Here is a 19,446-nt window from a genome sequence, read left to right as displayed (position 1 = left end):
GACCCATGGCACAGCCGAATGCTCTCCACAACAGACGTGCACATTCAGTATGTATACAGCACAAGTACAACATCAAGGGTACGAAGACAGGAATAGCCACACCACGTGCCTGTGCCTGGGGGCAACTTTTACAGGGGGCACACACACGGCAGTGGGCTCGACTCCTGGTTGTGCCCACGAGCCCTTCCACCTGCGTGGACGTGGGTAGTTACACATCGCAAGCCTCACAAGGCTAGCATTTATGCGCACACTTCTTAAATAATCGTCCTCCACCTTCCTCTTGCCCCTTCCCACAGATGGACCTACCTGTCCTCGGGCCTGATCATAAACATGTCTCCCAGTTGATATTTTTGTGTCTTAGGCAGTGAGGTACATAGCCTCCCTCACCATGCATTCAGACACCACACACGCGCGCACACACGCACACACACTCCCCTCTTGTGCATTCTGGTCCCACATGCTCAGATACAGAAATCTCCCCCTGTAACACATGAGCCCCCCACTCCCCTGGCACATACATGCATGTTTAGACCTTCCCATGTGTGCTCAGTGACCGGACCTGGTACTCTGCATGAAACCCTGCATACAGCTTGCTGTTTCTAGGGAGCCCCTTTTGAAACCTGGGGTCCCTTTTCCCAGAGAAAGGCCCCCAGCTCTACTCTCTTACCTGAGAGCAGCAAGGAAAGAAGACAGAGTGCAGGACAGAGCTGTGGAAGTGACCTGGTCAGGGGCTGTATATATGGGGCAGCAGGGCGCCCCCCACCCCCACCTGCACCCAGTCCCCAGCCAGATTTAGAAAGGACTGTTGTCACTAGAAGCATTTCCCCCAGGCTCCCCCCCCCCTTCCCAAACCGTGCTCCCCTCCCCGCCACCTCCAGCTAGGAAACAATTGGAAGTGGTTGTCATTGTTATGGCATGGAGTGAGCAGGGTCTGATTCCAGGGGGCGGGGATGGCTCCAAGTACAGCCAAAATACCTCCCAGGCCAGGCCTCACATTCCACAGCTGGCGGGAGAGGGAACTGACCACGACCACCATGACCTCAGGCAGGCAGGGCCCTGGCACTCTGTTCCCCGTCTCCCCCCCGCTCCGTGCTCTCCTGGCCCCTGACACTGATGCCCTCAGGGCCCCTGCCCCCCAGGACCAGCCTGGTTCCTCTTGCACAGTGTCCTTCCTGCTCCTTGGCCTGCGTCCTGCATCCAACTGTGAGATAGGACGGGGCTGAGTGTCAGCAGCAGAGGGGTAGGGCAGAGTTGGGCCCAGGGTAGGGGCTGGATGGGGGCAGCTAGAAGGAGGTTTCCCAGCCAAATGGCAGGAACGACAACCAGGGAGCTTAGAGATGGGGACTCTGGCTCGGGCACTGATTTCTTTGGATGGCTGGGCAATGTGTTGAGGTCACCAAGCCTCAGAGCCAGACAGGTCTTAGTGATGGGTCCAAGTCCTTCACTTTATGGAGAGAGGAAATGCCTTCTTTAAGGTCATGCAGCCAGTCAGGGCAGCAAGATTCAAGGGCGGTGGGGAGGAGCTCAGCAGATGGAGATGGAGCCCAGCCTGTGGAGGGAGGCCTGGGAAGGAGGGCTGGGAGTCCAAGAATTCGAGGACCCACTTTGCGCAGGGGGCAGGACCCGGCTGCCTGATGGTCCTAGTTTGGAGCCTTTTGCCCGTTTTCCTAGCTCTGCCCACGGGTACATAATGCCCTAGCCCAGGGCCATAGATAATACAGCTGCCCTGATCTAGAAGGAGATGCCTAACGAAGACAGCTGTGCCTGCCCACACCCCTCTTGTGTTCTGTGGGGTGATATCTCTCCGGCTCTGGTGAGACTGGTATTCTGGCAAGTTGGGCAGAGGGACAGGAAAGATCTCCCACTTCCCTGGGGGCCTGAGGAGAAGCCACAGAGGAGGGGAGGAAAGGAAGCTGGGGCTCAGCCTGTGAACACAGAACGTAGACGATGCCACTCCTCCTGCAACTGGGTGTGCAAGCTTCACTGGCTCCGTGTCCAGGCAACCACTGCGTGGTTTGGTTTGAAATTTCCCCTCCTTCCCAATCACAGCTCTTCAGCGCACGTGGGTTACTCCATCTGATTAGCTGTCTGCTTGGAAGGAGAGCTGCAGGCTGGGGGATGGGGTGCAGCACAGGTACACTTTGAAGGGGGGTGCAGCAGGGTAGGGCCAATCCAGGTGGGGGCCTCGGTGAGGGCTGCTTGGTAACCAAGACACAGTGTGAGGGTGCTGAGCGGCATTAGGGGCAGGGAGCAGGCAAGTGGGAGGCGGACCATGAACCGCAGGGGCTGCGCGTGCAATGCAGCCGCAGCTCCGCAGTGTCAAGGTATGCAGCTGCTGGGTAGTCCCCACAGGCCCTGCCCAGCAGATCAAATTCTGGGGGTTCCCGACCAGGCCCTGCCAGGTGCTGAGCGATGAGGCCCACTGGTAGGGACCTCAGGACTGGTGATGAAGCGCAAAATCTCTTTTCATCCACCCCTCCATCTTTCCAAGCTAAAGCTGCCGCCCCTCCCTGGTTTCCCAGGGCTCAGACACAGATGCAGGCAATTGAGATGCACAAAGAGTGTTTGGGAGATAGCTGAGCCATTTCAAAGGCAGTATCTTCATCATGGGCCAGCCTCTGTGGCGTGGAAACGAAAGCCTTTTCTACAGTTAGTAATAGTAAATCAATCGTACTTCGTTTCCCTCCCGTTGGGTTTGAGGGGTGCTGGCCTACTGGTGTTATGGTGTTTCTGTTCTCCACACCCCACTTCAGAATAGTACTCGTCTGTCTGCCTCTAGGCTCCCTGCCTCAGTGCCCCAATTTGGAGACAGACTGGAGGGTCTGAGGTCCTAAAGATCCCCACTCTTTCTCCAGCCCTCCGGCACCTACTCTTGGCTCCATTATGATTCTCTTCCTTCTGCTCGCTACTGTTTGAAGACTGAGCAGCTTTGCTGATTCCTTCATTCAACGAGTATTTATGGAACAGCGATGTGCCAGGCATTGTTCTAGTCAATAAGGATCTAATAGTGACCAATACAAAGATCCTCCCTCCAGACAGCTCTGTTCAACTGTTTGTAGAAGTGAAATCCAGGCCTGAGCTTAGAGCCAGTGCCTTTGCTCACATGCCCGTTCCTGGTGGGAGGAGCGAGGGGCCAGGGGCCCCTCGTGTGGCGGGTGTGTGGGGAGAGTGCAGAGTGTACTGGAGTGATAGCAGACAAGACAAAGGAGAGAGGAGCGAAATGCTATAAATAAAGAGGGGCCCGAGGGAGGGCCGCTTCACCAAGGTAGACCAAATAAGGCCTGGAGTGGAAGGAAGGTAATCTGTCTCCCCTGCTCTCCCCTCCCCAGCATTGTGACTGCTTTGTCTGGGCTCTGTCACCACCCCGATCAAGTGTCAGGCCCAAACAGGGGCCATTTGCTATGAACATGCCAGCGGGAGTTCAGAGGAAAAGTTGCTAAAATTACTACCAGCAATGGGAGGAGGAGGGGCGCACTAGGGCAAATCAGAGGAGACCTCAGCATGAAAAGAGGGAAATCAGAAAGGAGCTCCCAAACCCAAAGGGATGGGAGCAGGAGAGGGGTAGAAAGAGGCAGGGGTCTTGGCCCAGGAAGAGGAAGGAGGCACGGGTTGTTTGTGCACATGGGAGAGGGGACCCACCCTGGAGTGGCCCAGCACTCCTATCTGCCTGCCCCCAGAGTCCCTGACCTTGGGGGGATCCCTACCCTGGCTCCACACGAGCCTGGGCTTAGGGCCTGAGCTTTGTGCCTGTCTCAGGTTTCCCTTTAGAGACAGCTGTTCCTTCTTGTCATTCTTTTGTCTTCCTGCTGGCTTCCAAATCTTTGACCCCCTGCGCTCTGCCCCCACTCCCTTGTCCAGTCTCTGCTTTCCGATAGACAGTGGACAGCTGGATGGAGGGGCCTGGGGGGCTGGGGCTGGCCCAGTTTAGTTTGGGGTGCTGGGGAAAGTAGATCTTGCCTTCAGGGAGTGTTTAGAGGGGCACAACTCACTAAAAGAGAGGCTTGGGTGTGTGTGACTAGTCTGGATCTAGGCTGGAGGCCTCAGAGAGCATTCGCGGGGCAACCTGGCAAGCTTTGGAGTCGGTCACAAAGGTCCACTTTGAAACCCAGCCCCTCCATTTCCCAGCTGTGTGGTCGATGTCAGTCATGGAACCTCTCTGAGTCAGTGTCATCATCTGTAACACGGGGATAGTCACGGGCAATTAAGGCCATTAGAGTTTGTACAGATAAAGGTTCCAACACAGTTCCAACACACTATATGTCCCTAGACATATTAAATGGCCTCTTTGGGCATTAGGAACACAGACCTGACTGCAGGCAGGTAAGGTGGTTTCCCTGCCATAGGCTCTGTGCCCCACATCTCCCTCAGTCCCACTAAGTCCATTTGGTTCAAGGGATGGTCTGGGCCAAGGTAGGTCAGAGATCCAGCAGGCCCATGGTCTCTTTCGCCCAGATTGTGGCCGCCCTTGGGAGCAGCATGACCAAGAGGCAGTCCTCAGGATGTCCTAGGTCCAGTCTAGGCCCACAGCCCAGCCCTGAGGCCAGGAGAGACACCACTGCGTGACTGACAGGCCACTGTGCTGAGTCCCACCAGGAGTCACTCAGACTAAGTGGTGACATTGGCCAAGGACACCTGATGGGAGCAGATGCCCTGAGGTGGAAGCTGCTTGACCATTAGAACCAACCGTCGGTTAGATTTTGTGTGTGTGTCCAGGCCTGAAGCTCTTAGTGATCCTGGGTGGAGCTGCCTAATGGAGCTGGGCTGGCCCTAGGGAATGGGAGTTGGGGTGTGGAGGGGGGCAGATAAAACCGAGGCCCTCAGCGAGGGGACTGACCGAGGTTCCTTCAGCGGTTCTAACCATCCCTGGGCTTGAGCCAGACTTAGCATGTAGAGGGCCTAGGAACCTCCCGAAGGAGAATGGCCAGGGTGTTTTGCTATGAAATAATCGGGCAAACTGAAAACCAGCACCCTGGAGTCACCTGGGCACTTCGGTGTTACACCTTGAGCCCTGCACACTGCTCTCTCTGTGCTGGGCTCTAGCTGGGGACCCAGCCCAGGTCCCCGGCTCCACCACCCAAGGACCTCTGGTCTGTTCATAGGCATCCCTGGGGCAGTATCCTGGCTGCCAAGCCTGGATCAGTCCAGGATATAGAGAGACCATGGGATTTAATAGGAGTGGCTGGTAATTGCTCAGTGAGGAACCAAGAGGTTGAGTAATCAGCTGCCCCTTCCCAAGGGGAGAAGGGGTTCTCTATTTTTGTTTAGTCAGAGACCCCCTTTTCCTTTTTTTGGGGGGGGTGTGGTACGCGGGCCTCTCACTGCTGTGGCCTCTCCTGTTGCAGAGCACAGGCTCCGGACGCGCAGGCTCAGTGGCCATGGCTCACGGGCCCAGCCACTCCGCGGCATGTGGGATCTTCCTGGACCAGGGCACGAACCCGTGTCCCCTGCATCGGCAGGCAGACTCTCAACCACTGCGCCACCAGGGAAGTCCAGAGACCCTCTTTTCTTAAACAAGCCTCCCTGGTACCATCGCCTGTCTCCCCACCCCTACTCCTACCATAAATTCAGGCGAGTGGCCATGAGCACATGTGCCTACACACTTTACACATACATGGGTATGTATACATCTCTGTAAAACACCTGTGGTACAGAGACAGAGCCGTATCTGTAGCCAGTCTCAAGACAGAGCATTCGTGTTTGATGAACTCGCCAGGAATGCCTCTCTTCCAGCTGCCAGCCTGTCTCATTCTTCCTTCCACCCTCCATCTGGGTCCCAGTCAGTCACTTAATCAGGCACCTTGCTGAGCCTGCTGCATGCCCAGGTCTGTGGGAGCCACAGGAAGATCACATGGCCTCTGACTCACAGGCATTCCCATCAGGAAGCCACAGGTAGCACACTGGAAACCAAGTGAGGATGGCTCAGGGCTACACAGTGTTGTCCACATCCAGGACAACCCCAAGGCAGAGAAGCTCTTGTTCAGTGTGGGCTGGAACAAAGGTTTCTAGGTGGGGCTTGAAGGGAAGGTAGGACTTTGAGAAGCACTGGGAGCAGGGATGTGGTCTAGGTGGTAGGAATCCCAGCATGACCAAAGGCATGGCAGGGGAATGGCGTGGTGAGGTAGTAAGGACTCAGAGGACATACGCCTGGCCAGACTCTGGGCTCTGGAGATTTCAGGTGGGCTCACGTTGTAGAAGAGGGGGAAAGGGCTGTTTGTACGTGGAGTGCCTATCTGTGCCAAGCACCACGCCTGATGTTAGATGCACATCATCTCCCTTAACGCTCACATTTGCCAATCAATTAAATTGCATTTTATGGTTCAGCAGTGGGGTCCAGAGAGCTAAGAGGTTTGTTCAAGATAAAGCAGAGGGACTTCCCTGGTGGTGCAGTGGTTAAGAGTCCGCCTGCTAATGCAGGGGACATGGGTTCAAGCCCTGGTTCGGGAAGATCCCACATGCCGCGGACCAACTAAGCCCGTGCACCGCAACTACTGAGCCTGTACTCTAGAGCCTGCGAGCCACAACTACTGAGCCCGCGTGCCATGACTACTGAAGCCCGTGTGCCTAGAGCCCGTGCTCTACAACAAGAGAAGGCACTGCAGTGAGAAGCCCACACAACGCGAAGAAGAGTAGCCCCCGCTCGCCACAACTAGAGAAAGCCCGCATGCAGCAACAAAGACCCAACACAGCCAAAAATAAATAAATGAATACATTTATTTAAAAAAAATCAAGCAGCAAGTGTGGTGCTGGGATTCAAGCACCATTCTGTCTTACTCCAAGGTGCTTTCTGCTGACTCTGCCATGTGTCCCAGACTAGCAAAATGGACAGTGTCCTAGAGGCAGCGAAGAATGACTAAAGCTCTGTAGACCTGGGAGCAGTCACTGTGATGTCATGACAGCAGAGTTCGAGGGCCCAGCACATGTATTACTGGGCACTTTGAGGGAGAAGACGCTGGAGGCGGGGAGATTGGAGAGGAGGGTAGGGTAACAATCAAGGTCAGGAGAACAGCGGGGCCAGAAGATGCAAAGGGGAAAGGGCGAGGCTGGAAGGATTTCTCAGGTAGAAATAAAATGCCTTGCTGACAGACTGGACGCAGGAGATGAGGAAGGCAGACTCCTGACTGTGTGATGTTGGCAAGGATGGGGGTAGCAGCAAAAGGGAACAAGCTCTTAGGTGGGCAGGAAGAGGACAACGTGTTTGGTTCAGGGGAGTTGGAGGTCACAGTGGGGCACCTGATGAAGATGGTCTGCATCCCTGTAGGAAGTTGGAATTAATGGAACTGGCGGGCAGGGCTGGTACATGAGACCGACTGCCTCGGGGGATGGCCGTGAGATCGGAGAGCTTGGAGAAGGCGACTCAGAGAGCACCAAGGAGCACGAGAAAAGGGCAGTTTCCTAAAAGCCAGAAGTTCTTCAAGAGGAGCAGGTGGCCATAGCGTCAGATGCCAAAGACAGACTGAATGTCAGGGTGGCAGAGAGGAGGAACTCGGGTGATCTTGGAGCAAGCACCTTCTGCAGTCACCGGGCAGAGCCAGGCTGCAGCAAGGTATTAAGAAAAGGATGAGTGGCCAGCAAGTGGAGGCAGTGTGTGTGACCCCTGCATTTGAGAAGCTTGGCAGTGAGTTGAAAGATTAGACAGCAACTAGAAGGGGAAGAGGGCCGAGTAACACGATTTGCTTTGTTTTAAACATCGAGCAGTCCTGGGCCTCCCTGGTGGTGCAGTGGTTGAGAGTCCTCCTGCCGATGCAGGGGACAGGGTTTGTGCCCCGGTCCGGGAAGATCTCACATGCTGCAGAGCGGCTGGGCTCGTGAGCCATGGCCACTGAGCCTGCGCGTCCGGAGCCTGTGCTCCACAACAGGAGAGGCCACAACAGTGAGAGGCCCGCGTACCGTAAAAATAAAAAAATAGGGCAGTCCTGCACTTGTGAAGAGGGGGTGATAAAAGATGCCCTGGTTTTGTTTTCCAGTCCCTTTTACATTTTCTGGTTCTGGTTTCTTATTCCTTCTCTCTTTTGGGAAGCTGGAGGGGTGGTTTGGGAATACTTGGAGGGCTGAGGTGACTGCCTCCATAAAGTGGGCTTGCAAACGGGAGGAGACTCAGCTGGCTTGCTCCTCATTCCCAGAGATGCACGCAGGGAGCTCACAGCAGAGCACGGGGGCAGCCGTGCTGTCATCCTGTGGCCCTCACCGACTGAGGCCTCCTGTGTTCCACGGTATGAGTACTAGCCTAGGGCTGGAGGGCAGAGAGTAGCCCTACAGAGTGATCTGGAAACATGAGTAGCACCCGTGGCTCAGCTTCTTCTGCTTGCTTATGCCTCAGTATGTTTATTGCACCTGGGAAGATGATGTTCCTGGTTTGACGACCCAGGTACCTCTGTCCCAACCCATAACCTGCTGGGGGAGAGAACGGCTGGTCTCCTGGAGCAGGGCTCTCGCTGGTGTTCCAAGAGGATGGAAGGTGGAGGCCGGTTCTTCTCTGATCTGCCTGCGCTGCAGTGCTGGGCAGCATTCTTGTTGCTGGGTTTGCAAGCCTGAGTTTTAGTGCAGGACTTTGATACCCGTCCTCTGCCACATATGCCCCAAAGTTCTACACAAATATTAGAAACTGATTAAGAGCACAAAGAGATACATACACACATCACGCAGGTCTTTCCTGTCATGGGGCAGGGGTGTAAGCCACCTCCCTGGGTCTGATTTGGAACAAAGGAGCCGGGGAGCTGGCTGCTGTTTTCTCCCAGGGGAGCTTTTCAGGGGCAGCAGGCAACCTGACTGCCAGCTCACCTCGGATCCATGGACCAGACTAGGGATTGAGAGCTGGTCACGGTCCTCAAGGTCTCAAGAGACCAGAGCCGGGGTCTTAGCTTCCCCACCTGCAGCAAGGAAAGAAAAGCCTTTATCAAAGGGCTATGGACTGACTAGATAAAAAAAGCCTGACCCATATTGAGCAGGAAGAATGGGGAGGCAGTAAGATGGGAAGGGAGTTGGTTTGCTGGGAGTGGGGAAGAACCAGGAAAGGGTGCGTGGGGACCAGGAGATGCAGCGGAGGAGTAAGGGGTGAGGCGGAAGAGCTGAGGTTCAGCTGTGAACAGACCAAGACTGCAGAAAGAGCGGCGGAGCTGTGTAGCTGGGTATCTGTGCATTGTGGTGGGAGATGACCTTGCCCCAAGGACAGAGCCTTTATGCTCTGAGAAGTCAGGGCAGGGGACAGTTTCCAGCCCAGTCTCCCACGTCTGGGCCCCTTGTCTCTGAGATTACAGCCTCGGCTGCCAAGAGCAGCTCCATGGGGGTGGTGTGACACAAAGCAAAAGGCCCTTTTGTGGTACTGGGTTCCTAAGAATAGCTCTGGCTGGGCTCCGGGAGGTGTCCCCTATGGCCTGCATGTCCTGGGTCTCGTCCTCAGAGGTATCCCTTTGCCTGGTGTCTAGTGCTGATGGTTTCTAGTAGTTAGGGGAGTAGAGGCTGTCAGCCCACCTCAATCTCTGCTACTTGTGCTTGTCCAGCTCAGCTTTGAGGGAGGGGACACAGCAGCGGGACAGAGGGAGGAGTGGACAAGACACTGGTCCAAAAGTGTTAGGAAAGGGGAGACAAAGGCCACCAGCCTGGAAAACAAATCTGGCACGTGAAGCTGAAGAGAGTGAGGAGTGAGGAGAGGTGGTGGGCAAAGGGGCCAGGAGGGAGACAGAAGCAGGGGGAAAGGTAAGTGGGAAGGACTTGTGGAAAGTGGTGGAAGGAAGCAGATCCACGCAGAGATGTAGGGAAAATAGGTGAAGGGGTAGGAACTCAGGAAGAAAGGGGATGAGGGATAAGGATGGGGCTGGAGAGGAATGGGGGACAGGAGGAGGGGACGGGAATGGATGGGCGTTTGCAGAGAAGAGCAGATGGAAAGAGAAGAGAAAGAAGTGGTGAGAGAACAGTGGTGGGCACCCCTACAGAGACACAGGGCAGGGGAGGAGGTGGGGCGGCTCTTGGAAGAGCTTGGAAAAGAGACACTCCCAAATGAACACCATTCCTGTGAGATAACAATGCAGTTCAAATCCCTCCCTAATCTCCCGCCCTATTCTTAGCCCTGCGTCCTCTCAGAGAAGAGGCCACAGGGCCCTGCGCTCTGTCCCTTCCCCCATGCCCTTGGCTAGAATTAGACAGACATGCCTGCATGGTCATCTGCTAACCAGGGTCCTCCTGGCTTCTGGCACTGTCACTGGAGAAGAGCGTGGAGAGGTGGAGGGAAGGGGACAGGAAGGTCACTGCACACCCTCTGTGGACCAGGCAGCACCTAGACTCCCAGGGGGTAAAGAGGCAGGTCAGAGGCCCCTTTGTCCTCAAAGAGTTTTCAGATCAATGAACACACGGCCAACATGATCACAGGTCCGGAGTGGCAGCACTTAACATGGGTGAAATAACTGAAAATTTGAGTCCATAAATGTAGGAATGCAGAGGCAGGGCAGTGAGGGGAGAGGGCGATGAGGGAAGGTTTCTGCGGAAGGTAAGCTGGAGGTGGGTCTTGAAAGGGCTGGATCTTGAGCAACCCCATCCATGGCCACTGTCCAAAGTTGTGTCCATCCGGGGGAAATAAGGGAGACAAAGGCTTCTATGTTGACCTTTTTGGCCCAGCCTCCAGGGAACAAGGCTGTCATAGCTTAACAGGGAGCAGCAGCCTCCAGGATTTTTAGGCACACTGGTATTTGTTGCTATTTACTTGAAACTGCTGTTTCTTTCTTTCTTGTTCTTTTTCTGTTTTCCCCTTGCCCTCCCTCTTGCCTCTAGTCTCTTTAAATATTTTTCATTGTTTTGATATTTTAAATGGCCAGAAGTTATTATGTATATTTTTATCTTGAGCTCTTTCAACTCTGATGAATCTAAATAAAATAAATGCATGATGAATAATGTACCAAAGAAGGTGAACAGCTGCTGTTCTCTTTCCTATGAGGGCTCCAATTGCTCCTGCAGGATAGGGACATAGATGAGATTCCCTGGATCTTATTCAGGGAGAGAGTGGAGGAGGCTTCTCTTTCTGTTCCTTTTTCTTTCTCTTTCTCGCCCTTCCCCCCTTCCTTCCTTCCTTCCTCCCTCCCTCCCTCCCACCCTCCCTCCCTCCCTCCCTCTTTCTTTGTCTTTCTACTTTTCTTCTCTCTCAAATCATTCTTTCTTCCTCCCTCCCTTCCTCTTTCTTTCCTTCCTCCCATATTATAAAAGTAATGCTTGTTACTTTAAAAATTCAAACAATATATCTTCTACAAGGCAAGTGAGGTAAAGCTTCTTCCACTATTCACAGTCCCATTCTGCAAAGGCAACCATGGTTAAAAGTTGGAGAGTGTCCATCCAGATACACTTTTATGTGTATGTATAAAAATACATGCTTGGGATTTTTTTTTTTTTTTACTGGGACCCACAAAAATGTAATGTTTGTAGTTTTGGAGGTTTCCCAGGGGTCCCTCCTCAAGTAACTTGCATTTGGATGATTACTAGAGTCTCCAGAGGCTGAACAGTAATTAGCTCTTAAAAAAGAACCCAAATGAAAATGAATCCAAGAGGCTCAGGAGGATATGTAAGGGATGCCAACAAACATCCCCCTTTTGTCTCAGCTTGTCTTTGTCCCTGGACATCCTCCTCTTGGAAGAGGGGTCACTTGGACAGAGGGACTCTGCCTGGGGGCAGAAGTGCAGGAGGTATGTGGTGAGCTTTGGGGCCATGGGAAATTATCCTAATACAGCAGAGGTTATATCTGTCTCTGCAGAACCCTAACACTGACATAAAGATGTCTGCTCATTTATTTTGCAAAGCCAATTCTGAACTGTCACATTTTTCATGCTCAGAAATTTATCTGTTCATTTTTCTGTTTGGGGCTCTGTAACTTATCCTTTAGGTCACATTTGTACCTGTCCTTTGCTGACCTTTAGCCAGAAGTCAATCAGAAGTTCTGACCAAGATCCTAATATAGTTGATGACTCTGATGTGACAGCTGGTGTAACGTGGATGGCTGGATTCCTGCTGTGGAAGTATAAGTCCAGAAGCATCTGAAATACCCTGCACCTGATTCTCACCCTGCTCTGTGCTACTCCTGTGGGCCCCCCACTCCCCACTGAAGACCCCAGACTTAGCCAGTACTAAGCGTCCCTGGTTTCTGCCACTTCCCAGATACCTATACCCTGGGCATTCAAAGGGAACAAGGCAAAATTTAAGGTGATGGAAAAAAGAAAGAAAAATTTAAGGTAATTGTTATGGATCCTGACAGAACAAGGTCAATAGGATAGGGGCCTGAAATATGGAACCATCCTGTCATTCAAACAGGGAGTTGGTATGTAGAGGATTGAGGTGGGAGGAGGGCTTGAAATCAAGAGAAGAGAAGGTAGAAAGGGAGAGTGCAGGGGATGGGGTCAGCAGCCCCAAAGGATGCTGGTGAGCCCTAGGAAGGCCTAGCCTCTCTGGGCAGTGCCAAGGATCCCAGGGAGGAGGGTGTGAAAGTGGTGTGGCTCCCACCCCTATGATCTTTCTCTCCTCTCCCGTGTGACCTTGTCACACTGGCAGGGTCAGTCCTGCCCCAGGCTCTGGCCCCATTTCAGGCTCCAGGCAGGAGGGATAGAACAAGCTATTGCCCACCTTTGGAGTGTCATCATCAAGTCACTCTTGCTTCTGTGCTGTAGTTCTGGAAATGCAGCTTCTACCTTGTTCCTAAGACTTGGGCCCCACCCTGTGCCACAGTCTGGTAACTGAGCGCTGGTTTCGTTCCCTCTGCCAGAAGCCCTGTCTTGGTAACCCTCTTAGTTTCTCTGGTGCCTGTCTACTTCTCAGGGATTAGATTTTCCCCCTTAAGCCCCAGACTGGAAGCGGGGGGCCCTGTTTCCTTCGAATAGAGGGAGACAGTATATCTTAATGACTAAGAGCATAGGTTTTGACATCAAATAGGCCTGTGGTCAAAAACCCTGGCTTATGGACTAGCTGTGTGACCTAGGTGAGTTACTTAAACCTCTCTGAGAAAAAAGTGAAGTATCGTGCAGTCTTGTGACTCAAAGTATGATCCGTGGACTGATATATCCTCATCAGTGGGAGTTTATGAGGACTGCAGAATCCCAGGCCCCAACCCAGGCCTGAGTTACCTTTCTGCATTTTAACAAGACCCCCGCCAGGTGATTTAATGCACATTAAAGTTGGAGAAGCACTCATGTAGAGAAAAGAGGACAGGCCCAGGAAGAACTATTTTTGAATCCCAGCACTAAACCACAGTCTTAACCATAAAATGTGGATGGTAATACCCACCCCATATACTTGACTTAAGGATTATGTATATGAAGTTATAAAAAAAAATTGGTACAGCCATTATGAAATACAGTATAGAGGTTCCTCAAAAAATTAAAAACAGGAGTACCATATTATCCAGCAATTCCTTTTCTGGGTATATATAGCCAAAGGAAATGAAATCACTGCCTTGAAGAGATACCTGCATGTTCATTGCAGCATTCTTCACAATAGTCAAGACATGGAAACAACCTAAATGTCCAGTGATGGATGAATGGATGAAGAATATTATCTAGCCCTAAAAGAAGGAAATCTTATCATTTGTGACAATATGGATGAAGTTGGAGAGTGTGATGCTAAGTGAAATAAACCAGATATAGAAAGACAAATACTGCATGATTTCACTTATATGTGAAGTCTAAAAAAAGACAAACTCTTAGAAGCACAGAGTAGAACGGTGGTTTCCAGTGGCTGGGGAGGTGGGGGAAATGTTGCTCAAAGTGTACAAAGTTTCATACATGAAGGATGTAAGTTCTGGCGATCTAACATACAGCATGGTGACTATAGTTAAAAGTACTGTATTGTGTACTTGAAATTTGCTGAGAGTAGTTCTTAATTGTTCTGACCTCCCCCCCAAAAAAGGGTGGAGGTAACTATATAAGGTGATAGATACGTTAATTAGCTTGTTAGCTTGATTGTGGAAAACATTTCACAATGTATACATACATCAAAACATCACATTGTACGTTTTAAATACATACACTTTTTGTCAAATATACCTCAATAAAGATGGGGAAAAAAAGTTATAGGCACAGCTTCCAACAAACAGTGAATGCTCAATAAGTGGTATCTATTAATATTACTTCCACTTGCCTGCTTGGCTTTCCAAACCTGTTCCAGTGCCCTCTTATTAGAATATCTTCCTGATTCTGACTGCTTTAATAGACTAACTCCCTTCATCTGCTGCCAGGCTGGTCTGTACTTTCTTCCAGCATCTGCAATGACAATGTTCCCCAGGATCTGCCCCATCTCAATGGCCCTGTCTAATAATTCCAGATCCCAGCTTCTTCCAGTTTGATTGTTCAACTCATGTTAATGAGAATGATGTTAATGGGAGCGTGCCTTACCATAGCCCAGGAATGAACGTTCATTCCACCAACACTGATCAAGCACCAACTTTGTGGCAGGCACAGTCCTGACTTCAGGAGCTCACAGATTACTAGGGAGAGGCAGACAAGTGGACAGGCAGTGACAGTACAGTGTGGCAGGTACTGTGATGGCGGAAGCGCCAGGTGCTCTGATGGAAGAAATCCTGGAGCACAAAGCAAGGCCACCTAATCTGGACTGGAGATCGGGAAAGGCTCCCTGGAGGAAATGACTTTTAAGGTCAGACTTGAAGGATGAGCTGGAGTAGATCAAGAAAAGAAGGAGCTGGGCAGAGAGACCAGCTTGTCCAAAGGCCTGAGAGGAACTGAGGTGAACTCAGTGTGGCTAAAAAATGGAAGTAATCAGGGGATCTGACTGCAGAAGAGCCTGGGAGGCAGGTGAAGGTTGGTCACAAAGGACCTCATGAACCAAATTAAGGGAGTGTGAATTTTAACCTACAGACACCGAGCAGCCATTAATGTGTTTTAAGGTGCTGGTGTGTGTGTGTGTGTGTGGCAGGGGTGGGGTGGGGGGGTGGTTATATTATCTGATCTTATAGAATTGGTGGTATAACCAGTCATTCTTGGGAAAAGTGACATTGAATTTTCGGATTCATTTGCAGAGGAGATTCTAGATTTGTGGTCACAGGTAGGGAACGAAAGGAACTACCCAGAGAAGCTGAGAATTAGACATGAGAAAGGGGAGGGGGCTCAGGAGAAAGGCAGCCAACCACATTTCTATTCATCTGTAGATTCCACCTTCAAAAGGTCCCGCCTCCTCCCTTCTTCCCCATTCTCTCTTTAACGTCAGGAGGCAAGGCCCCTTCTCATGCCTGGATAATTGCAATAGCACCTTAACTAGTCTTCCATCTGCTCATCTCACCAAATGACTGGCAGACTCAATTTTCTAAAGTACCACTTCTAACATATCTCTCATTCATAGAAACTTCCAGGGCTCCATGTTGTCTCGGAGACAAAGCCTGAATTCCTCTGACTGGCACTTAAAGACACTTCATAAACTGGTCCCAGATTGTCCCAACTTAGCCCTTCACAACCTCCCACCTCCAGATCTGACTGGTCTCTCAACAGTACCCTCACCCCAGGCTGGGCTTTCCCACCTCTTTAAAGTTATTGGGACTTTTCCTGCCTGCCCCTCCAGGCACTGCTCAGTGGCTCTTTTTTTTTTTTTAACTATTCCACTATTAATAGAGAAATTGCCAGCAATATATCCAGGAATCACTTAAAAATATCATTAGGGACTTCCCTGGTGGTGCAGTGGTTAAGAATCCACCTGCCAATGAAAGGGATACGGGTTCGATCCCTGGTCCAGGAAGATCCCACGTGCCGCGGAGCAACTAAGCCCGTGTGCCACAAATACTGAGCCTACGCTCTGCAACTACTGAGCCCACGTGCTGCAACTACTGACGCCCACGGGCTCTAGGGCCCACGTGCCACAACTACTGAGCCCACGTGCTACAACTACTGAAGCTCATGTGCCTCGAGCCCGTGCTCCACAAAAAGAGAAGCCACCACAATGAGAAGACTACACACTGCAACAAAGAGTAGCCCCCGATCACCACAACTAGAGAAAGCCCACGTGCAGCAACAAAGACCCAACAAGGCCAAAAATAAAAATAAAATAAAATAAATAAAAATATCATTAACTTGTGAAGTCCACAATGATTTATAATGTACTTACACATACTTCGCTTCAGTAGATTCTCAAAACTGAAGAGCAAAATTATATTTTTCCCATTTTCAAATGTGGAAATTCAAGTTTTTAAAGGCCTAGCTGGCTCTGATTAAACATGCAGCAATACCACAATATACATAACTAACAAAAATGTTGACGGAATGGATGAGATCCTCTGATGATTCTTTTTTTTTTTTTTTTGCTGTACGCGGGCCTCTCACTGCTGTGGCCTCTCCCGTTGCGGAGCACAGGCTCCGGACACACAGGCTCCGCGGCCATGGCTCGCGGGCCCAGCCGCTCCGCGGCATGTGGGATCTTCCGGGATCGGGGCACGAACCCGTGTCCCCTGCATCGGCAGGCGGACTCTCAACCACTGCGCCACCAGGGAAGCCCTGATGATTCTTTTTAATGTGCATTTAGAAAAAAATTTTTTTTCTTTTTTTTCTTTATCGTTTGACTGTGTTGGGTCTTCATTGCTGTGTGCGGGCTTTCACTAGTTGCAGCGAGCGGGGCTACTCTTTGTTGCAGTGCACGGGCTTCTCATTGTGGTGGCTTCTCCTGTTGCGGAGCATGGGCTCTAGGTGTGCAGGATTCAGTAGTTGCACCACGTGGGCTCAGTAGTTGTGGCTCGCGGGCTCTAGAGTGCAGGCTCAGTAGTTGCGGCACACGGGATCAGTTGCTCCGCGGCATGTGGGATCTTCCTGAGCCAGAGCTCGAACCCGTGTCCCCTGCATTGGCAGGCGGATTCTTAACCACTGTGCCACCAGGTAATTCCCTCTAATGTGCATTTCTTAATTGAAGTATAATTGATTTACAATGTCATGTTAGTTTCAGGCATACAGCACAGTGATTCAGATATCTATCTATCCATCTATCTATCTATCTATCTATATTCCTTTTCAAATTCTTTTCCCTTATAGGTTAATACAAAATATTGAGTATAATTCCCTGTGTTATACAGTAAGTTCTTGTTGTTATCTATTTTATATATAGTAGTATCAGTGGCTCTTCTAGGAAAGTACTTTTTGATTCAGCAGGGCTGCTCCTGAAACACAAACAAAACTTTGTTGAAACTATGCAAGTACAGAAATAACACCCAAGATCTCCTACCCAATCACATTAACTATTTTCAATTCTCAGTTTCTTTCCAAGGTGTGTGTGTGTTTCTATTATATATATACATACAAAAATACATATATGGTATATATATAGGGCTGCTGTGGGTACATACAATATGTACATAATCTTATGTTCTAGCCATTAGAATTTCATATTTCTGCAAACTTAGATTTTATCATTTTTACGATGGCAGATGTTCCACTACTATCTATAACATGGAGAAAATAATATTGCCCATCTTATGGGTTTACTATGAGAATTAAACAAGTTAAAACAGAGACACTCAAACTTGACCATGTTGCAGAATACACAGAAGGCTTATTAAAATAAAGCATCTTAGGCCTTGGCCTCAGAAATTCTGATTCAGTAGGACAGGGTGGGGTGCCTGAATCTGCATTCCAGATGCTACTAGATCAAGTACCACACTTTGAAAAACCACTGAATTTATACATGTAAAGTGTTCAGAATAATGCCTCGCATATAGTAAGCGCTCAATAAATGGAGCTATTTGCTATTTCTGTGATAATATATGAAAATTTACTTGTTTGATATTTAGGTTGCTTATATTTTATAACACTTTTATTGAGACAATTCATATACCATAAAATTCACCTTTTTACAGCGTACAATTCAGTCGTTTTTAGTATATTCAGAGTTGTGTAACCATCATCACTACCTAATTTTAGAACATTTTCATCACCTCAAAAAGAAACCCCCTTCCATTAACAATCACTCTCTAACCCCTTGTTTGCAGTTTTTTGAACTTATAAATAATGTCTCTGTAAACATATATATATATATATATATATATATATATATATATATATATTTATATATGGCTTCTTTTCTTTTCTTTTTTTTTTTTTTTTTTTGCGGTACGCGGGCCTCTCACTGTTGTGGCTTCTCCCGTTGCGGAGCACAGTCTCCGGACGCGCAGGCTCAGCAGCCATGGCTCACGGGCCCAGCCGCTCCGCGGCACGTGGGATCCTCCCGGACCGGGGCACGAACCCGTGTCCCCTGCATCGGCAGGTGGACTCTCAACCACTGCGCCACCAGGGAAGCCCTCTTTTCTTTTTTTGAAAGATTTTGTCAGAATAAATTCCAAGAAATAGATTTCTGAGTCAATGATTATGAGTATTTTTACGTATAGCGTGATAGTTAATTTTATGTGTAAACCTGACTGAGTCATGAAGTGCCCAGATAGTTGGTTAAATGTTATTTCTGTCCATGATTTCAAACTATATTACAAAACTATAGTAATCAAAACAATATCATATTGGCATAAAAACAAACACATAGATCAATGGGACAGAATAGAGAGCCTAGAAATAAACCCACACATGTATGGTCAATTAATTTACTACAGAGGAGCTAAGAATATGCAACTGGGAAAGAACGGTCTCTTCAATAAATGGTGTTGCAAAAACTGAACAGCTACATGCAAAAGAATGAAAACTAGACCCCATCTTACACTATACACAAAATTAACTCAAAATGGATTAAAGACTTGAATGGAAGACCTGAAACCTTAAAACTCCTAGAAGAAAACATAGGCTGTAAGCTCCTTAACTGCAGTCTTGACAATGATTGTTTTTGGATCTGACAGCGAAAGCAAAGGCAACAAAACAAAAATAAACAAGTGGGACTATATCATGCTAAAAAGCTTCTGCACAGCAAAGGAAACCATCAACAAAATGAAAAGGCAACCTACGGAATGGGAGAAAATATATGCAAATCACATATCTGATAAGCAGTTGATATCCAAAATATATAAAGAACTCATACAACTTAAATAGCAAAAGAATTATCTGATTAAAAAATGGGCAGAGGATTTGAATAGGTCACAAATTTATGTTGAAATGGAAAATTTTCATAATACAAATCCTGATAAACAGTATAAAAACTATTGGTTAATGGACTGAGTAGGCTGTCAAGGCACACTGAGCTTCCATGCTGGGCCTGAAACAGCAAATAAATGCTTGAGGCAGAGGCATGAGGACTGGATACCTAGGCCCTGCCTTTTTCTTCCTGAATCCAGCGAAAGATTTAGAAACCAGGATTTTCCCACCCTGGTTGCCGAGATATGGGAGCTATTCCTTGTTTAATTCCAGAAGACCACTCCAAGTCAGGAAATCTGATTTCGAGTCCTAGCTCTGCTTGACAGTTGCAGGTAAAATTCAAGACCATCACTTCCCCTTGCAGTGCTTACTTCCCAAGGCAGACGATAGGAACAATTAATACCCACCCAACTGACTTCAT

Source organism: Mesoplodon densirostris, chromosome 4, assembly GCF_025265405.1.
Source record: "Mesoplodon densirostris isolate mMesDen1 chromosome 4, mMesDen1 primary haplotype, whole genome shotgun sequence".
Taxonomy (NCBI): domain Eukaryota; kingdom Metazoa; phylum Chordata; class Mammalia; order Artiodactyla; family Ziphiidae; genus Mesoplodon; species Mesoplodon densirostris.
This window is presented reverse-complemented; position numbering follows the sequence as displayed.